Genomic DNA, 18,956 nt, shown 5'->3' with positions numbered 1-18,956 from the left:
AATCATTATTTTTCTTTACGTGTAATGAACGCACATATAGATATGTCTGATGATGGTATGATAATAGCTGAGTTTAAAAGCAAAATCATTATTTGTGCAACATTTTTGAAGCTCAGAAAATCGATGAAGATTTAATTGCAAAACGGGCTCAGTGTGATTTGGATGTTAATTCAGAGTTTCTAGTTGATACTGAGAATTGCTGAGGTTCAGAACCGATTATGTGTTTTCAAAAAATTCAAAGTTAATTCAAATGATCTTGAATGAAGCTCACAATAGTCGATTATCTATTCATCCGGGTAGCACGAAAATGTATAATGATTTAAAACAACACTATTGGAGGCGCAGTATGAAACGAAACATTCTGACTTTTTCGAAGTGTTTAATATGTTAGCAAATAAAAGCTGAACATCAGGTACCTTCAGGGTTGCTTCAGCCGATCATGACACCTGAATGGAAATGGACAGAGTGACAATTGATTTGTATCTGGTTTAACGTTGACACCGAGCAAGAAAGATACTATTTGGGTTGTAGTGGATAGATTGACTAAATCGATAGATTTCCATCCGGTTCGTACAGATTATTCACTTGATAAACTAGTTGAAATATATATTTCACAGATGTGAGGTTACATGGTGTACCTATTTCATAGCTTCGGACAGAGACCCGAGATTTACATCGCGGTTTTAGAAGAAACTGCAAGATGCTTTGGGAACGAAATTACACATTAGCACAGATTTTCACCCCCAAACAAATAGTCAGTCTGAACGAATCATTCAGATACTCGAGATATGTTGAATGTTGCATTCTCGAGTTTGAAGGTAGATGGAAATGATATTTCCTTTGATTGAATTTACATATAATAATAGCTTCAGTCTACATCAAAATGGCACCTTACGAGACTTTATACGGTCGTAAATGTCGTACACCATTATATTGGACTGAGCTTAGCGAGAATAATATACACAGGGCTGATTTGATTAAGAAACTGAGTAGAAAGTGAAAATGATTCGGATAGTTTGAAAGCAGCATCGGATCGTCAAAAGTCATATAAAAAATTTGAAAAGAAAAGATATAGAGTTTCAAATTGGGGACAAAGTATTCTTGAAGGTCTCATCGTGGAAGAAAATACTTAGATTCGGTCGTAAAGTCAAATTGAGTTTGAGGTTCATTGGACCTTATAATATTATTGAACGTATCGGGCCGATTGCTTATAGATTGCTGTTGCCACTTGAACTAGAAAAGACTCACAATGTATTCCATGTTTCGATGCTTTGTAGATACCGATCTGATCCTTCACATGTGATTATTCAGTCTGAGGTTGAGATTAAATTTGATATGTCATATGAGGAAGAATCGATTCGTATTTTGGCTCGTGAAGTTAAAGAGTTACGAAACAAGAGAATTCCATTAGTTAAAGTACTGTGGCTTAAAAACGGACTTGAAGAAGCAACTTGGGAACCAGAGGATGCAATGAAAGAACTTTATCCAAACCTATTCACCGGTAAGATTTTCGGGGACGAAAATCCCTAAAAGGGGAGAGTTGTAACAGCTCGATTTTGACCCTAATCAGAAAAAGTGGTTTGGGGACCACAAATCTGAGTCAAAAAAATATTTTAAAATTATTTATGGTATTTAAAATATGTGAATTACTATGTGTGAAAATTTCGTATAAAAATTTGATCGTTTGAGTGCTCAATTTGATAAAAAGGGCTTAATCGCGTAAAATAAAAACTTAAGGATTTAATTTAAAAGCATCTATTTGTTGATGCCATTTTAAAGGGGTGGTTTAAAAGTGAAATTTAACCACTATATAGATAGTGGACGGTTGAAGACAAGACTAACCTTAGTGTTTTAATATTATATATTAGATAAGTAATTTTTGAATTGGTGCTAATTTTGAGATATGCCATTGATGAATGCTTGAGTTTTGTGATAGTTGATGATGAAATATGAAAGATATGTGAAAAGTAAACATGTTTTGTCTTTGAATTTTTGGTGAAATTGAGTAATTAGGGCTAAATTGTGAAATTAATTTTTTTAGGGACTAAAATGTGAAATAAATGAAATGTGTGGACTTGTATGAGCACTAGGTACATTCGGCCCTTGTATAGTAGGACAAATTTTTTGTATTTTGTGCTTTATGCAATAGGGACTAAATTGAAAAAAGTGTAATTATTAGGGGTAAAATGGTAATTTACCCATTTATGTGTTTTTGAACTAAATTGAATGTAATAATATTTACACTAGCTCATTTTGAATATATTTAGATCAAGAACCAAAGAAATCAGAGTTGGACTGGGGAAAAGCTAAAGTCGTTGACTAATCGTCCGGTTTCGATTTTACACTGTCCTAGGTAAGTCTATTAGCAATTCATGTTATCAAATCAATATATATATATGTATTTCTATTTTATAATTGATGAGCTATAACTAACAATATAAATTTGATTTTAGTTGATGTGTGAACTTATATATATAAGATGTTCGAATAGGTATATATAAAAAAGTATAAATTCTTGGATTTAATTAAAAGTTTGGATGTTATATTGTGTATATATAATGTACGAATATATATATGAGTAATATATATATATAAATTCTTAAACTTAATTGAAGTATGAATGTTATATAAGTTCATAAAAGGTTCGAATACATTAAGGTATATACATGTATAATTTTTGGCTTTTAATCAAAGGTATATATATAATATTTGTATATATATATTTGGATCGAATAAGCATGTGTATACATGTATGATCCCTTATATGGAGTTTGAGTATGAAATTAGGGATGTATATATTAGATTGAATATGTATGATATACATGTATAAGTTCATGTTTTGATTATAAGTATGTAATTATTTATGTATATGATAGACTCGAATATATATATAAATATACATGTATAAATTCTTGTATTGAAATTAGGTATGAATTTATATATGTATATGTGAGTTGAATGTATGTATATGTGAGGTTCGAATGTGTATGGTTATACATGTATAAGTTTATATTGAAGCAAAGGAATGAAATTATTAGCTTAGATTATTTAATATGTTCAAATGTAGGATATGTTTTCTTTGGATTAAATTTGATGCCATGAAATGTATATATATTTAAGTAATTTGCAGGTTAAATGTACATTAATTAAGGTACTAGTAGTAGGATCTAAAGTATAAAGTTATATATATATATAAGTATTCGGTTGGATCATTGAGTTATTGAGATGGATTTTGTGATTGAACTTTATATACCAAGGTGGTTTAAAGATATAAGTTATAAATTTTTGAACTGAATTATGATGTATGGATTTTATATACGTAAATAGTTTGAATATGAGTTACAACTTATATAAATTGAGGTTTTCAGGCTTTGCGCCTAGCAAGCTAAGTGCCGGTGAACTGAATCAGGTTATAAGCCTAGCAGGCTAAGTGCCGGTGAACTGAATCAGGTTATAAGCCTAGCAGGCTAAATGCCGGTGATCTGAATCAGGTTATAAGCCTAGCAGGCTAAGTGCCGGTGAACTGAATCAGGTTATAAGCTTAGCTGGCTAACTGCCGGTGATCTGAATCAGGTTATAAGCCTAGTAGGCTAAGTGCCAGTAATTTGAATCAGGTTATAAGCTTAGCAGGCTAAGTATCGGTGAATCTGTTTAAATTAAGTGATTATATACATTGGGTATATATATATGATTTATGTTATATGTAATGGATAAATATATGAACATTTGTTTCTATGTATTTGATGAGCATATAAACGTTCGGATCTTTAGTGAGTATGTACATTTATTGGTTGTCATGAAATTGTTGTATATATATATGTATGCATTCGACATATGTGGATTATAAGTATATATATGCATTCGGCACATGTAGTTGATAAGTATAAATATATGCTTTTGCATATGTATTTGAAAAATTATATATATAAATACATTCGATGAAGTGCAAGCGATAAGTACACTAGCAATCAGTATATGCAGTTAATGAGCATGTTTGTAACTTGGTTATATGCATATAATGTATATACATATGTTTGTGTATATGTATTAGTTAAACATACATTCTTTTAGATATCAACAAAATGACTTAAAATAGCAATGTTTGAATAGTAATTATATTTGGTATTTGTGATTTCAATAAATTTACTTAAGGAATTATATGATTCTTTTATGTGTATTTTAGATATGCTTAGACTTACTAAGCTATAAAATCTTACTTTTTTTGTTTACGACCATTTGTTTTATAGATAAAAACCAAGCTGCAGACTCGGGGATCATCAGTAAAGATCATCACTTTATCTACTGTCTCGGTATTGAGATGTTTAAAATTTAACTTATGGCATGTATAAGCTAGATAATATTTTGGAAGTCGTACTTTGATGTACTTTATATATAATTAATAGCCATACAAAAATGGCTTATTTGTTATGGTTTAACTGGATTGAAATGTTATGTTTGTTTTAAAAGGTTAAAGGAGAATTTATAATTATACTTACTTCAAATTTGACTAAGCTTAATATATTTAAATTTATATATATATACAATGCTTATATTTTGATTTGGAAATAGTTTATTTAAACATGTATTCAAACGATTTGCATATAAATGTTAAACTCTTGAATTCTACTAAACATTTGTATTGAGTTGTGTTTTGTCCAGTAATGCCTCGTAACCCTAATTCGGCGACGGATACGGGTCAAGGGTGTGTATTTACACTAGACTAGTTGTTTGTCTGAGCTGAATTTATACATATCAGATTACTCATTCGGCTAAACCTTTATAACAACACATCAAGTTACTCGTCTGAGCTAAACATGTGTCACATATATTTGAGAGTTTGCAACAAATTTTGGACATTGGTAACATCTATAATCAATCCCATACAAGCGTGCACAAAACCCTATTGGCATGCCAAGCGTGCACAAAACCCTATTGGCATGTCACTTTTCAATTTAGTCCAATTCTCACCTTTCATACCAATTCACAATCAAACATATATATTCAAATCAAATACATAACAACCTAAATAAATCAATACCATATGAACTTACCTGATCAAAACACCAAACAAGTTGATTCTTCAGGGACTAATTAATAATTTTAACTTTTCCTCAATTATCTCTGTTTTGATCCAATTCCTGATCTATACATTTATTCCATATAATCCATCAATACCAAACATTTTCATGATATGCCATGACATGAATGAACCTATGAAATCTCATTTTTTGATACCCCTTAAATTTTTACATTTTATTCAATTTAGTCCCTAAATTCAAAATAGCCATAACTTTCAATTTTTAGACTTGGTTTAAAATTTGAATTCACATCCATTCATTAGGGACCATCTACTTTCTATTTATACTGAAAATTTATAAAAATTTTACATTTTATTCACTTTTGTCCCTATGTACAAAACTAAAAATTAAGCTTTACAATCTAGTCCTTTTCATAATCTAAGCTTAAAATCTATAAATTTCACACTAATTTCTGGAAATCAATAGTGGAAAATTTAAAAAAACTTTAACAATTTTAAAAATTGGTACATGGGCTAGCTAAATCAAGCTCCCATGACCTAAAAAACATAAAAAATATAAGAAAATTACTTGAAATTTCTTACCAATTAGATGGCCAAATGTTAAAAGCTTCAAAGGGTTTTCTTTCTTCCAAATTTGGCAAGAATAAGGTGAGTGAAAATATGCCATCTTTTTACCTTATTTTAACTTATATAATAAGATTAAGGACTAATTAACTTGATTAATTAAACTAATCATGCTTTAATTAACATAATTAACCCTTTAATTAACTAAAGTGGAAGATGTCATCATAAATCACTAAATCCTATTAAAAATGGTTAATTTACCATTTTGAACATTTGGTTAATTGCAATTTAAATCCCTAAATTTTGGTCAATTAAAAACCTATAGCGAGTAAACTTGTACAATTTAGTTCCTATACCTAAATTAACTAATTAATTGACAACATTTGTGGACGAAACATTAATATATTTTTATACTAATCTCATAAATATTCATACTTAATATTTGTGGAATCAGTTTATGAAAATGAGGCTTTCAAACCATATTTTTCGATAACATTGAAGATCGAGCTTCTATAAGTTTAGTTTCTCAAGTGCCACTTCAAGTAGGCTTGTCTAATTACACCTATTGTAATGTCTGTGTGAAGGGTTTTATTTTTTTGATTGATGATGCTGCCTAGGAAGCCATTGAAGAAGGCTAGTCTCGACCAACTGTTACTGGGATAAAAGTAACTAGTCGCCTAAAAAAAGGCACAATATACTAATGAAGAAAAGAGACTAGTTGTCAGAAATTCAAAGGCATTGATTGCTATTTTCAGTGGTGTGGATATGGAGCAATTCAAGGGTATATCACTGTGTGAAACTACCAAGGAAGCTTGGACCATTCCTTTGAATCAACACGAAGGAAATGTTGTTGTAAGTATGTCAAAGTTATAGATTTTGGAAAGTTAGTTTGAGAATTTAAAGATGAATGAGGAAGAAACCATTTTTGAATTCTATGCTCATCTTTTGAAATCTCTAATGAGGCTCTTTGTGTTGGCGAATGATTCTCCATGACCTAATTAGTGTGAAAAGTTTTGCGATGGCTGACGGAGCAGTTTGCTATAGTGTTAGCAACAATTGAAGAAGCTAAAGACATTATTACACTCAAGTTAGATGAGTTGATCTACTCCATCAGAAGTTTTGAAATGAATCTTATAGAAGATCAATGGAACAAGGTAAAACCAAATATGGCTTTTAAAGTCCAAAATACTATCTTATCTAACAAAAACTCTATCAAAACCATGGAGTAGATTAAGGAACAAATAGCATTGCTCTCTAAAACTTTTAACAAAACTTTCAAGTGCTTTGCTAAGAAAAAGATGGTTTCCGATGATCTTAAAGAATAAAGGTGAATATGCTAGAAAGGAATTTGCTTAGTGCTACAAATGCAACGGGTATGGGCACATACAATCCAAGTGTGCAAATACCAAGAAGAAGTAGAAATCTCTAGTTACTACATGGAGCAACAAAGAGACTGATGATGATGTGTCTGAATCTGATGAAGAACTGTCAAAATTGAAGATGATGAAGAAAGTGATAATGGTGAAGACTTTATTGAACATCCATATCTTCACTTACTAAAAATGATAGAATTGATGTGTTAATCAACGAACATAGTCGTGAAGATGTGTGTAAGAGCAAGAAGGAAGCACTCGAAAAAGATATCCTCAACAAGAATCAAATTATTGATAGAGTCAAAAAAGAACTTGATAAAGAAAAGTTGAGTCTTAAAAAATTTGAAGGGTGGAGTGCTATAGAAGACAATATTCTATCGACACAAGACTTGAACCTAGTCAACATGGTCTCAGTTATCCAAAAGATGGTATGATCACTGATTTATCTATTACTTCCTTTAAGACTAACAAGGGTGCTTCTACTGTGATAAATATAGGTTACAGGAAGATAACATTTTTGTATACCTCTATTGCAGAAAAGATGGTCACATAAGACCATACTATTACAAGCTTCAAGAAGATTTTAAGAAGTTTAATCTTGGTGTTACTGTTTTTCGAACAAAGGTTGGGACAAGACAACAACAATCAAAGTGGATATGGATTGAAAAAGGTGAAAAGAGTTTACTGGTATTTGGATAGCGGGTGTTCAAAGCACATGACCGAAAACAAAGATTTTCTGAAGTATCTACATGAATGCGGTGTCGGGAAAGTCACTAAGAGATGGTTGCTAAGGGAGAATCATCAACAAAAGAATGTGGGATACAGATGGTTTTCAAAGGATTGAGAATGTGCATCTTAAAGCAAATTTGAACATTACTATTTATTTTCTGTTTTTGTAACCTTTTATTTCTAGAGTATATATACTAGTTTGTATTCTTATGCGATGTACCAGTTGATTGTGTATATTAAATTTATAATATTTTTTATAATATTAGTTTTTGTTTAAAAATTTTAATGAAGTTCTTAAAAATCACTGATAAATTGACAAAGTAATGTAATTACAAAATATTTTTTATAAGATGTAATATTAAAGTAATACAAAAATAAATCATTATTTGAATATTAATATATTAAAATTTAAATAATATTATTAATATTTTCTTATAGGTTATTTGTTTTATATACATTGTTAAATAAACTTATTTTAATGTTAAAATTGTTTATAGTCAATTTTTTGTAAGTTTATATTTTCTCTACTTTAATTGATAAAGGTAATTAACTCTTATTATATTTGAAATATATATATATTTAATTTGAGAAATATTATTGATATGTGTTTTTTAAAAACTATATTTTAAACTTAACAATTTAATATTCATTAGTTTTAATATTATAACATTAAAAAAATATTTTGTTAGGTAAAATCTTAAAATAAAGATATAGTTATATCTTAAAATAAAGATATAGTTTATTTAAAACTATCTTTGTATTGAAATTATAAACCAAAATTAAAAAAAACATTAAATAGCTTAAAAATTAAAAGGAAATGAGTGGAATGAATAAAATAGTAATTTATCCAAATTGTAAATAAGTATTTTAAATAGAAAGTGTTATGTGTCAAAAAACTATATTCTGAATATGAATTTTTTTTGAACTTATATTGCTATATTATATATATCAGCTTGTATTCTCTTGCGATGTGCGGATCTATGAATTTATAAATTTTTTTATTTTTTGTTTAAAATTTTTAATGAAGTTGTAACACCCTAAACTCGGCCTAGACGACAAGGCGAAGTTTAGGATGTCACGATGTTTACCCAGAACACGGTTATGCCTAAAGCGAGGCTTTTACTATCGTAAAGTTATAAACATCCAATATCCCAAACATAGTTAAATCCTAGAGGTTAATAAAACACTACGGGATTAAAACGTAAGTTCACACACATATATAAGTCCAATAGACAATCGAGTCCCACATCCGCTGGCCATTTAATTTTGCGAATCCCCTAAAATACATACAAATAGTTAGAGCGTTGTAGCATAGAATGAACATAATTAAACTGTACTATATCTAAGAACTCAAAAGAGCTTAAGTATCCAGATATAATTTTGTATCATCATTTACGTGATCACCTGAACATATTCAGACACAAAACAGTCCGGAATGAAGTAGATCAATTATAGACGCACATAATACACAACACATTAACATATACAAATGTTACGATGATACAGATACAATTGCAATTCCCTAGTCCAACCATTACACACCATCTCCATTCCTCCCTTACACACCAATAGGTATATTATACATGTCCATCCCTACACACCTCATAGAGTCGGTATGACATGTTGCAGTGTTTACAGTCTCATTGCCAGATTAGAAGAATATATAGGTGGTTTGACCACCGATTCAATACAAAATACTTCCTTCACTTCATAACAAATGTCGATATCAGTAATATCTATCTCATTCCAATGTCCAGAGTCATATAACATTCATGATAAATCAATTCATACAATGACTTACCCGCCCTATACATCAATTTCCACACTAATAAGAACTAAAAATTCAGGCTCATATGCCCACACGGCCTGGACACACGCCTGTGTGACTCCTGCACCTTATTTTCCACACACGGCCTCTCCCACGCCCGTATGATTTACCTGTTTGCCCACAATTTTAAAGTTAGTGAGTCACACGGTCCGCGACACGACCCACCACATAGCCGTGTGGTGCACACAGCCAACACACACGCCTATGTGGCAACCCGTGCATCGTCAACAATCCCAATTCTGACGAAGAAAAATGTAGAAAAGGAAGGGTTTCGGTACTCACCTGAAGAAGATTGCACGTAGAAGCAATAGAGACACTCCAAAACCTAAAAACAGCCAATAATTATCTTATTACACAACTCAAACGAACTCACAAGACTAATTAAACAGTCAACCAAACATGTAAAAAACCTCGACGAAATTCCAAACACAAAACAACCGTTACCTTCGCACGATAGAACAAATTCATGAGCCTAAGATGTCTGGGGAACAGGTTTCCTCGAAACCTTCTCCAAATGAACACCAATTGAACATTTAGATAGAGAAATCAAGCAATATACTCAGGAAACCAACATTGATAAAAAAAATGAAGACAACAAATGACAACGAATGCTCACAGAATTTTAATACCAAAACCTACCGAATTGACTTCCTATGAAAGGAACAACAAAAAACAGAACTGTTATGACAAGCGCAACAAAATTTATCAGTAGAATTTGGGAGTTAAGCAATGAAAATTTGAGAAGAAAAATAAAAATGAAAGTAAAACAAAAGGAGAGAAGGGGAGATGGAAAGTTACGTTACAAAAAAATAAAGAAGATTATTTCAAAACTCACTAACTAATCCCGCAAAATAACCAAAATCATATCACTATATTGTTTACGCAAGGACTTGAATACAGGACCAGAGATTTGGCAGATGCTTACACTACACCAAAACAAGCTTTTAGCGATGTTTTTAACGGCGTTTGGACAAAAAATGCCACTAAAAATCAAGCATTAGCAGCGCTTTTATAAAAACGCCGCTAAAAATAAGCATTAGCAGCGTTTTTTGAAAAGCGCCGCAAAAAGCCTAAGCCCAACGACACCGTTTTCTGAGTTTTTGGGGCCTTTAACGGCGTTTTTGAAAAAGCGCCGCTAATGCTCGGGTTTTTAGCGGCATTTTTGAAGAAGCACCTGTAACACCCCTAACCCGTCTCCGTCGCCGAATCAGGGTTACGAGGCATTACGAAACCAAGCTCACATAAACATAACTTTAATATCTAATTCCAAATGCAAGTCCAATTCATGAACATATATAATCAAATTCAAGCATGGAAACTAAACTCTTTTCACATTGCTATTTACACAATAGCATTCAAAACTAACCAAAACATTATCAAGCCTATACATGCCATAAGATCGAGTTCAAATATTTAACAAAATACCAAAAGAAGTCGATAGTGTGATGGACTGTGCTGATGATCCCCGAGCTCGTAACGCGTCTCCAAATCTATAAAAACGAATGAACGAAAGCAAACGAAGTAAGCTTTTATAGCTTAGTAAGTCTCCAGCATAACTAAATGTATAATTATAAACACATAATTATTATAACCTTTTTAATCTATTCTACTGAAATTTCAACTAACACAACCAACTAACATTCATACATTATTCTACTCAGACCATTTCATTTATAGTCAGATATGTATACCTGTCGGATGAATTCAGTTTAATATATATATTATACAAAACAACATTACAATTGAATGTATACCACCGAGCATATATATACATATTATATACATATCAAACCGATTGTATATGTACACTCATGGTAAGTTCTAAATCAATTCAAATCTAACACAAATATATATACATCAATCACATCTTATATTTGTTTGTATATAAATATACTCATTATGAATTTATACCTGAATACCTAGGTAACACATACATTCGAAATACACACATATATATATATATATCTCAAATGCATACATGATTAATTATCAAACACATAGGCTCAACATATATATGTTTAACTACCACATATCACCATATGCATTTATAAATTCAGCAATCACATATATCTAATGTACATATGTATTCATCGATTTCATATAATCACAAATCATAGATATATCCATTGCATATTCTAACACAATTTAAACAGATTGACCGGCAATTTGCCTGCTAGGCTTAAAGCCTGATTCAGTACACCGGCACTTAGCCTGCTAGACATATAGTCTGAAATGTATCACCGGCATTAAGCCTGCTAGACATATAGTCTGAAATGTATCACCGGCATTAAGCCTGCTAGACTTAAAGTCTAAAATGTATCACCGGCATTAAGCCTGCTAGACTTAAAGTCTGAATTACTTCACCGGCATTAAGCCTGCTAGACGTAACGTCTGTATTACATTCAATCACTTTATAATAATTCAAACTAACAATTTCATATCTTCACTACCATTCAAAAACTTTTACGTGAATATACATACAAAATCGAAACTTTCACATACGTATATAATTCCATACCAAATTTCGATTCAAGAATTTATACATGTGCATTTATATATATTCGAATCTACCATATGAATGTATAATTTCATACTCAATTTCAAAACAAAAACTTGTACATATATAAATGCACAATCAATCCTCGCATACTTATATAATGACATAACTAAATTCAATACACAACACATACATGTATATTTGCATGCTTATTCGACTTTATATATATATATATACATACTTATATAATCATTCAAGCCATATATATATATATACCTATATCTTATACATACCTTTGATTAATCCAATAATTTATACAAGATCATACTTGTATATTCGAACATGTTATATACAATATCTATAGTCCAAAGTTTATTCAACTATTATACTTTAAATTATAGCTCAATCATAAGATAAAATTAGTATGCATGTATAAATATTAACTTAATAACTTTTAGTTGCTAATAGACTTACCTCGGATATCAGCAAACACGATCGACTATTCGATTACCTTCGACTTCCCCCGATCCAAATTCGTTTTCTTCGTTCCTTGATCTTAATTTTGCTATGAAAGTGCCGAAACTTAAGAAACCATGGATGGTTTCTTCCTTTCCAATATTCGGCTAACAAAGATGAACATATTCATCTTTTTATGACTTATTTTAGTTATAATATTATAATTTACTTAATGACTAAATTAACCTTAATTAAATAAATTATAAATTACATAACTTAAGGGCAATGTTGGCATATACCACCCACTAACTAAATCTTGGTCTAATTACATCTTTAGACCTCCCACTTAAAAAGACAACTACAAATAGGTGATTTTAAATTTTAACCTTTAACTTTTATTTTACGCGATTAAACCCTTTTATTAAATCGGACACTTAAACGACGAAATTAAAACACGAAAATTTTACACAATCAAATGCACACGAAATAAACACACAAAATAATATTAATAATATTTTTCTAATTCAGATTTGTGGTCCCGAAACCACTATTCTGATTAGGGTCAAAACCGGGTTGTTACAACTCTCCCCCCTTATGGATTTTCGTCCCCGAAAATCTTACCGGTGAATAGGTTTGGATAACGCTCCTTCATTGTATCCTCTGACTCCCAAGTTGCTTCTTCAACTCCGTGTTTATGCCACAATACTTTAACTAACGGAATTTTCTTATTTCGTAATTCCTTGATCTCACGAGCCAGAATGCTAATCGGTTCTTCTTCATATGACATATCAGGGTTAATTTCAATCTCCGTCGGACAAATCACATGTGAAGGATCAGATCGGTATCTACGGAGCATCGAAACATGAAATACATTGTGAATCTTTTCTAACTCAGGAGGTAACATCAATCTATAAGCAACCGGTCCGACACGTTCTATAATCTCATACGGTCCAATGAATCTTGGACTCAATTTGCCTTTACGACCGAATCTGAGTACTTTCTTCCACGGTGAGACTTTCAAAAACACTTTATCGCCGATCTGAAATTCTATATCTTTTCTTCTCAAATCCGCATAAGATTTCTGACGATCTGATGCTGATTTCAGGCTGTCCCGAATCACTTTCACTTTCTGTTCGGTCTCTTTAATCAAATCAACCCCGTGTATCCTATTTTCACTGAGCTCGGTCCAATACAGTGGTGTACGACATTTACGACCGTACAAAGCCTCATAAGGTGCCATTTTAATACTAGATTGAAAGCTGTTATTATAAGCAAATTCAATCAAAGGTAAATATCGTTCCCACGTACCTTCAAACTCGAGAATACAACATCTCAACATGTCCTCAAGTATCTGTATAATTCGCTCCGATTGACCATCTGTTTGCGGATGGAAAGCTGTGCTAAAATGTAGTTTCGTACCTAAAGCATCTTGTAATTTCTTCCAAAACCGCGATGTAAATCTCGGGTCTCTGTCCGAAATAATAGAAATAGGCACTCCGTGCAATTTTACAATCTGAGAAATGTACAATTCAGCAAGTTTATCAAGCGAATAATCAATACGAACCGGAATAAAGTGAGCCGATTTTGTCAATCTATCCACAACAACCCAAATTGCATCTTTCTTGCTGGGTGTTAACGGTAAACCGGATACAAAATCCATCGTAACTCTGTCCCATTTCCATTCAGGTATCATGATCGGCTGCAGCAATCCAGAAGGTACCTGATGCTCGGCTTTTACTTGCTGACATATTAAACATTTCGAAACAAAGTCAGAAATGTCTCGTTTCATTCCATGCCACCAATAGTGTTGTTTCAGATCATTATACATTTTCGTGCTACCCGGATGAACAGAAAATCGACTATTATGGGCTTCATTCAAAATCATCTGAATTAACTCTGGATTTTTCGGAACACATAATCGGTTTCTGAATCTCAAACAATCCTCAGTATCAACTAGAAACTCTGAATCAACATTTAAGTCACACTGAGTTCGTTTTGCAATTAAATCATCATCGGCTTTTTGAGCTTCACAAATCTGTTGAACAAATAATGGTTTTGCTTTCAACTCAGCTACTATCGCACCATCATCAGACATAACCATATGTGCATTCATTGCACGCAAAGCAAACAGTGATTTTCGACTTAGGGCATCAGCAACAACATTAGCCTTTCCCGGATGATAGTCAATCACGAGCTCGTAATCTTTCAACAATTCTAACCATCGACGCTGTCTCAAATTCAGATCTTTCTGAGTCATCAAATATTTCAAGCTTTTATGATCGGAATAAACATGACATCTTTCGCCAAACAGATAGTGACGCCATATTTTTAACGCAAATACAATAGCGGCCAATTCCAGATCATGCGTCTGATAGTTCTTTTCATGCGGCTTTAACTGTCTCGAGGCATAGGCTACAACTTTGCCTTCCTGCATCAATACACAGCCCAAACCATTTAAAGATGCATCACTATAGATAACAAACTCTTTACCCGATTCGGGTTGAACTAGGACTGGAGCTTTGGTTAAAAGAGCTTTCAACTGATCGAAACTTTTCTGGCACTTTTCTGACCACTCAAACTTCACGTCTTTTTGTAGTAGCCTTGTCATCGGGGTTGCAATCATAGAGAACCCTTTCACAAAATGTCTATAATAGCCAGCGAGCCCCAGAAGCTTCGAACTTCCGAAACATTCCTCGGAGGTTTCCAATCAAGTATAGCTGAAATTTTACTCAGATCAACCCAAATACCCGATGCTGATACAACATGGCCCAGAAAACTGACTTCACGTAACCAGAACTCACATTTACTAAACTTTGCATACAACTGCTTATCTCGCAAAGTTTGTAACACAAGTCTCAGATGTTCAGCATGCTCATTTTTGTCTCGAGAGTAGATCAAAATGTCATCAATAAATACTACCACAAACCGATCCAGATACTTCCTAAAGATCCGATTCATCAAATCCATGAAAATAGCAGGTGCATTAGTAAGTCCGAAAGGCATAACAAGAAACTCATAATGTCCGTACCTCGTTCGGAAAGCAGTCTTTGGCACATCAGAGTCTTTAACTCGCAACTGATAGTAGCCTGATCTCAGATCTATCTTTGAAAACACAGTAGCCCCTTTCAACTGATCGAACAAATCATCAATCCGTGGTAACGGATACTTATTCTTTATAGTCACTTTATTGAGTTGCCGGTAATCAATGCACATTCTCATCGTTCCGTCTTTCTTTCTCACAAATAGAACTGGTGCACCCCAAGGAGAGAAACTCGGTCGTGCAAAACCTTTATCAGTCAGCTCTTGCAACTGTACTTTCAATTCTTTTAATTCGGTCGGTGCCATACGGTACGGAGCTATCGATATGGGAGTCGTCCCTAGTACTGACTCAATACCAAACTCTACCTCTCGAATAGGTGGCAAACCCGGTAATTCTTCGGGAAACACGTCTGAATACTCACACACTACTGGTCCAGATTCAATCTTCTTTTCGGTCACTTTACTATCAAGAACAAATGCAAGGTAAGCTTCACAACCCCTTCTCACATACTTCTGAGCCGACATCGAGGATATTATTGCTGATAAACCATTCAGATCATTAGATTCGATCCGAATAATCTCATCATTCTGACACCGTAGATCAATAGTTTTCCGTTTGCAGTTTACAATAGCATCATGCAGAGTTAACCAATCCATACCCAGAATTATATCGAACTCGTCGAATAGTAACAACATCAAATCAGCTGGAAAACATAAATCTCGAATCATCAACGGATAATTCTTGCACACTTTGTCAACCAAAACACACCGGCCCAGGGGGTTCGATACTTTAATTACAAACTCAGTAGACTCAACAGGCAAAGTCTTACTGAATACTAAAGTCTCACACACATAAGAATGAGTCGAACCAGGATCAATCAATGCAATAACATTAGTATCATAAAGAGTGAAAGTACCAGTAATAACATCTGGAGAAGAAGCCTCCTCTCGAGCACGGATGGCATAAGCTCTGGCAGGTGCACGGGCCTCAGATCGAATTGCTGTGTCCCTGGTTCCTCTCTGACTACCACTTACATTACTCAATTGTCTCGGTGGTCTACCTCGGACTGGCACATTACTCGGTCTGGTATCCTGCACAGTGTTTTGCTCAGCTACCATCGGACACTCTCGAATGAAATGATCTTTTGAACCACACTTGAAGCAAGACCGATCATGGAATCTGCAATCCCCAGGATGCCATTTCCCACAATGCTTGCACTCTGATCTATTTTGTTGAACACTACCAACGCTAGCAACTGAAGTAGCTCGTGAACTCACAGGGGGTCGATCTCGATCATACTTAGGAAACCCTGCAGTAGCTTTAGATTGGCTATGATCCGCTCTGAATTTCCTTGAGGTCGACTGAAATGATTTACTGAATGATCTTTTACGAGAATCTCGAGCTTCATAGTCAGCTTTCCTCTTCTCTTTCCCGAGCTCCTCAGCTTTACAAGCTTGTTCAACAAGTACTACGAACTCTTTTATCTCAAGTATACCAACTAACAGTTTAATATCTTCATTCAGCCCATCTTCAAATCTTCTACACATGATAGCTTCAGTTGAAACACACTCTCGAGCATATCTACTAAGTCTCACAAATTTCCGTTCATATTCTGTCACTGTCATACGACCCTGTTTCAGTTCAAGAAATTCCTTACGTTTCTAATCAATAAATCTCTGGCTGATGTATTTCTTACGAAACTCAGTCTGAAAGAATTCCTAGGTCACTCGCTCTTTCGGAACCACCGATACTAGTGTATTCCACCAGTGATATGCAGTGTCCCGTAGCAAGGATATGGCACATTTCAAGCACTCATCAGGGGTGCAAGACAACTCATCAAACACTCGAATAGTATTATCAAGCCAGAATTCAGCTCGCTCAGCATCATCGTCATCAGTAGCTCTGAACTCTTCGGCCCCGTGTTTTCGAATTTTGTCAACCGGAGGCTTAAGTAATCTCATCGGATCACTTACTTGGGGTATAACAGGAATCGAAGATGGATTAGTCGGGGGTGGAGGTTGTTGTGTAACCGGATTAGTCCGGACATAATGAGTAAACCAGTCATTCATCATTTGGTAGAAGGCTTGTTTAGCCTCTCCCTCATGGTTACTCGAGGTCGGTCGAGAATCTACCGGCTCTGTCCCTTGTGCGGGAGCAGGCGCTATACTCTCAACATCATCGGCTACGGCTCGATCGGGATCCATTACTATACGAAAACACATTTTTAGACATCAGCAGTCATCACACTATCTCGATATAAAAATTATGGCATGTATAGCTAGACTCATACATGCTACGTTAGTCCAAGAATCGACTAAACCGTAACTCTGATACCAATAAAATGTAACACCCCTAACCCGTCTCCGTCGCCGAATCAGGGTTACGAGGCATTACGAAACCAAGCTCACATAAACATAACTTTAATATCTAATTCCAAATGCAAGTCCAATTCATGAACATATATAATCAAATTCAAGCATGGAAACTAAACTCTTTTCACATTGCTATTTACACAATAGCATTCAAAACTAACCAAAACATTATCAAGCCTATACATGCCATAAGATCGAGTTCAAATATTTAACAAAATACCAAAAGAAGTCGATAATGTGATGGACTGTGCTAATGATCCCCGAGCTCGTAACGCGTCTCCAAATCTATAAAAACGAATGAACGAAAGCAAACGAAGTAAGCTTTTATAGCTTAGTAAGTCTCCAGCATAACTAAATGTATAATTATAAACACATAATTATTATAACCTTTTTAATCTATTCTACTGAAATTTCAACTAACACAACCAACTAACATTCATACATTATTCTACTCAGACCATTTCATTTATAGTCAGATATGTATACCTGTCGGATGAATTCAGTTTAATATATATATTATACAAAACAACATTACAATTGAATGTATACCACCGAGCATATATATACATATTATATACATATCAAACCGATTGTATATGTACACTCATGGTAAGTTCTAAATCAATTCAAATCTAACACAAATATATATACATCAATCACATCTTATATTTGTTTGTATATAAATATACTCATTATGAATTTATACCTGAATACCTAGGTAACACATACATTCGAAATACACACATATATATATATATCTCAAATGCATACATGATTAATTATCAAACACATAGGCTCAACATATATATGTTTAACTACCACATATCACCATATGCATTTATAAATTCAGCAATCACATATATCTAATGTACATATGTATTCATCGATTTCATATAATCACAAATCATAGATATATCCATTGCATATTCTAACACAATTTAAACAGATTGACCGGCAATTTGCCTGCTAGGCTTAAAGCCTGATTCAGTACACCGGCACTTAGCCTGCTAGACATATAGTCTGAAATGTATCACCGGCATTAAGCCTGCTAGACATATA

Source organism: Gossypium hirsutum, chromosome D10, assembly GCF_007990345.1.
Source record: "Gossypium hirsutum isolate 1008001.06 chromosome D10, Gossypium_hirsutum_v2.1, whole genome shotgun sequence".
NCBI lineage: Eukaryota > Viridiplantae > Streptophyta > Magnoliopsida > Malvales > Malvaceae > Gossypium > Gossypium hirsutum.
The sequence above is the reverse complement of the archived record's forward strand: the minus strand, read 5'-3'. Positions refer to the sequence as shown.